Genomic DNA, 4835 nt, shown 5'->3' on the forward strand with positions numbered 1-4835 from the left:
AGGTACCTATTTCCGTATAGCGTTTAGTTAGATTCGCCCCCGCCAAACACACTCTCCGCGTGTTTTCATACCCACGCAGTTCTCAATGTATATATAATGATATCATATTATCGTATACTGTTATAAACGCGCCTATGAATACCGTTGATTCCACGAATTTAGTGCATAAATACTGCAATTATGTTAGATGTAACATGTGCCGACTCGAACTCGTTCAGTGCAGTTCATTATGTTATTAAAGATTAAATAGTAATTAAACATTGAATAACTGTGTGTCCGGGTAGTTAAAAATGTGTAGACCGTAGTTGAAAAAATCGTTTTCTCTCTCTAAAAAAAAAAAATATATAATAACTCACGAGATCAGGAGCGCTTTACAGAGAAAAATATGTATAATTTTTTTCAAATGCATAGAATAACAACGAGTTATAGATACGAGTATGTTTGTGTGAGAATTTAGGGGAACCTATAGCTACTGTCAAAGGAAAATAGATTAGTAAAAAAATAATATTGTACCCAATCAAAAAATCATCTATGATAAGTAAAAAAGAAAATACGAGAATCTACCTCAGCGTTTACTTTTTCTATAATCAATTTCGACTAATGTATGTGTAAATGAATATTATATGTTATAGAAATCAATAATCATAAAACGATTGATTTTGATATTATATTACCATGTATTAAGTAAATACAATACAATAATTGCAAATTGAAATACGGTACAAGATTTATTATCGTATTGTCAACGCTATAATATTTTACGACCTCGTTAAGTGTATAAGTGAGGTGACGCCGATTTGGTCTGGTGCAACGAACTCAACAATTTGTTTTCCCAATGTCTGACATAATGTTATTGTTTTATAATAGAATTAATAATTGTCTTTACACAAACTCGATTAACATTTTGTGATTGGTTATGTTTGAAACGAATGTTAAGTGTTTTTATAATAGGTATCTGAATGATGTATATAATGTAAACGGAAATAAAATATAAAATATTTTCCACCAAACACGATTTATTTCAAATCATATGATAATAATCATAATGTAGAAATTAATCTTTCATTACATATGTTTAATATAATAGTGTACACAATTGCACTACAGACTCTTTTAGGTACTTTATACAATATATTAAGTTTAATTTTTAGGTACCTCCCATGGTCTTACCGCTTCTACTTCATAAGCCATGCAACCTAGTAGTTTATTTTCTTTGGTTTTTTTTCCTTGCCTACAAATTTATATTTTCCATAAAAGTACACTTTGGGAAGTTATTGTCTTCAATAAGTACTGTGTCATATCCTGATGATGAATAATTTCCCTGTAAATATTTATTAATAATTAAACAAATTTCAGTAACACATATATATTCAATTTTTTTTTTTTTTGATTATATGAGGAATTTGTATTTAATATATTAAATTATAATTTACATTATAAATTTATTTAATTAGGATTCACCATATTTGTAAATATTAAATATTACCATTGGTATTGGACAGTTTCCAGATGGAAAATTAAAAGCTTTTAGAAACGAAAACCAAGCATTTCCTGCGATGAATTTTGATTTAGAACAGGCATTATTGGTTACATAAATAATAGAATTTGGTTTCCAGCCACCAGTTAACTCCTAGATGCTGCATTTCTATCAAACTATGTATCAAACATAAAAATACATCTAATAGTATAATAAATACCTACTCCGTGAAACATGTTTAAGGTTAAATTGAAAATAATTAAAAAATAATACTTAAATTTAACTACCTATAAAATATTTTTTTATTAAAAAAATAAAATATTAAATATATTTTTTTTTTTTGTTCATGGGAATTTTATTATAATTTATGATTTATACATAATATTATGTATTTTTAATCAAAATTATCTAATAAATATCAATAAAAACTTATCTTATCTTAAAATATGCATAATATTCTTTTAAAAAATATGACCCCTCCTCCAAAAAAAAAAAAATTAAATTATAAAAACTAAAAAAATATCTGAATTTTAGTAGAAGAATATATTCTAAAAATCATATATTGTATTTAAGACGTATATGACGTAAACATTTTTTCCAATCCTGTAAATTTAATACTTCACTATAGAAATTTGTCTTATAAAAATGAACTTTTGGTGCTGACCGATTTTCGTCCGGTTTGGTCGAGTCACACCACTCAATTAAATCATCGTCAGTTTGTTATATTGATCTTAACATTATTAAAATATATATTATTTTTATATTATTGGAATGTCTATATAACCGAAGTAAATGGTAACCTCTTTATACAACAATTCAAGAGTTTATTTATATTCTTTTAAATTAATATTATATTATTATTTGTATCGATTAATATTTTTATATAAATTAAATAAGCATTATTAAATTCCATTTAAAGTAAAATGTTTATTACTTCAATGACATTATATAAAAATAATAGAAAATATAAAATCAGAAAGGTCTCGTTGTGGTATATTATTCTTAGAATGTAACTTGTAATTGAATCAATTTAAAATTATACATTTGTTCTGTACGAAAAACGATTTAAAGAAGAGACTATGTATGTCAGCTTCTATTTCAAAAAAATTTTGAATTTATTATGATTAATATTTATTCTTTATTTTTCTAATATAATAATCTGGTAGATTGAATTTTAATAAGTATATGAAAATTAAACCGCTCATCATTACAAATTGAAATGTATTATATAAATAAAAGAAGAAAAATTATTTTGTAAGAAACCTCGTAATATTATACATATTACAGTGCAATCACTTCTATTGCAAACCAAAGAATTATATATTTTTTACTTTACTTACTATTAATGAATCGTCAAAAGGTACTCCTAATGTGAAATTGCCCTTGAATTCTGTGATTGTTGATGACTTTTTATTCAAATATAAATTTATTTTAATTGGTAGATTTTTTGTGTTTTCACATAGGCGAATTGCGTTTACTATTAACCGAAATTTTCCCTGTAATTAAAAAATATATGCATCATAATAATATAATACAAATTATCAATAATAAAATATGTCATTTTAAAAAAATAATTCAAAATACTTTTTAACTTACCAAGGGTAAATTAGGCATAAAATTAGTTTGTGCTTTTGAGACGAAAAAAAAACATACAAAAATATATACTTTAATTAGAATCATTTTAGTATTTCACTAATATTACACCTAAAATTAATAATAAGTTTGGTATTTTTATTAAGTGAGAATGAAAATAAAGTTACGACGTAAAACAAATAATAATACATTGTTGATGTATTCAAAATATTGATTAAGGATGTTATTAGCTACTTGTAAATAACAGCCTCAATTAATAAACTGTTTATCATTACATCGTATTGCAAATGTGAAACATAACAACGGGATTGTGGTGTAGTAAGTAATGATTGTGACGTTATTAAAATTACACACCGTTGTAATATTAAAACCGACAAGGAATAAAAACATTAAAAACATACAAATATAATATAATAGCACAAAAAAAAACTTTATACATAATACAACAAAATTAAATATATTTTTGGTTAAGTTAGGTTAGAAATAATAATGTGTTTTGAAAGTGTCAATATGTGAGAATGAAAACAATATTCAAATTATTATCATTGATACAATAGTGCATTAAAATATTTTTGTGTTTTGCTTGATATGCACTAGTGGTAACCTCAAATTCGAAGAGCACCGATAATGCAAATAATATTTACACAGTTATTTTAACAAGGTTTGAATGATTGACGACCTCACAGTGATCGTTGAAACAAACAATAATTTTAGTTTCAACCAAAAATTATGTGATATTGCATCAGTTCTTTTTTAGCTGTGGTTTTGTATTTAATTTGATTAGATAACAATATTATTTTTATTTTTATTTAGTTATAATATTATACAATAATCCATTATTATTCAGGGTTAGGTCATTATTATTGATTAAATGTATTTCTAATTAAATAGTTAAATCATAAATGTATTAAATTTCTGATTTTTGACAATATTCCAAAATAATTTGCTGATGAGTATATCAATATATTATCATTATATTATATATATTTTGAATGTAAAATATAATAAACGACTTTTAAATCATTTAAAAAATAATCTTATAACAAAAATTATTATTTATATTTGAGGTAAAATCAATATTAAAGGTTATTATCGTTAATACATAAAGTCTAATAACACAGAAACTAAAGTTTATGTTTTAATTTAGATGAATAAACATCTGAAAAAATCTAGCCTAATAACTTACAATAAAAAAAGGGTGCTTATTATTTTATTTTTTTTTTTATAAGTGTACAACGCCGAAGTCCACTCCTTTAATGGTATAAACAATGTATGTTTCTGATGATATGTTCTATAAGCATAATTGAAAATTCCAAAAATCGAAATTTGAATAAACTAACTTTCAACGGATAAAATTAATGTGATAATCATTGGCGTGCCGCTCTGTATATCATTAGTGTTTGTATATTGTGGAATACACGTCGGTTGCTCACGATATCGCCTTAAACATGACCTCACTCGATTTAATTTAAAAAGAACTAACGTCTAATCGATTTTTAATATAATTTATTTAATAGCGTGATGTTATCCACTCGGCGGGTCGGCCGTTGCTTCTGCAAGCCAAGATTTGGTAAACGCCACAGGGATCCCAGTTACTTTTCAATCTATTTTCAGAACAGAGTCGGGATAGGTGGAGCTTTGGACGTCGTTTGCCAGTTTATTTATTTATTTATTTATTTTTTTTTTTGAATGATCGAAAATCGCAATTCGGAAAAATCGATTGGACCCGATCGATGTTCGGGAAAAGAGACGAACACTTGTCGCT

At 25.1% G+C, this 4835-nt stretch overlaps 1 pseudogene; it reads right to left on the reverse strand.

The window, feature by feature from the left end:
• Nucleotides 1-1140: 1140 nt before the first annotated feature.
• Nucleotides 1141-3157, reverse strand: LOC113548800 (annotated as a pseudogene).
• Between the last annotated feature and the right edge of the window lie 1678 nt (nt 3158-4835).

This window comes from Rhopalosiphum maidis, chromosome 4 (genome assembly GCF_003676215.2).
Source record: "Rhopalosiphum maidis isolate BTI-1 chromosome 4, ASM367621v3, whole genome shotgun sequence".
In the NCBI taxonomy this organism is placed as follows: domain Eukaryota; kingdom Metazoa; phylum Arthropoda; class Insecta; order Hemiptera; family Aphididae; genus Rhopalosiphum; species Rhopalosiphum maidis.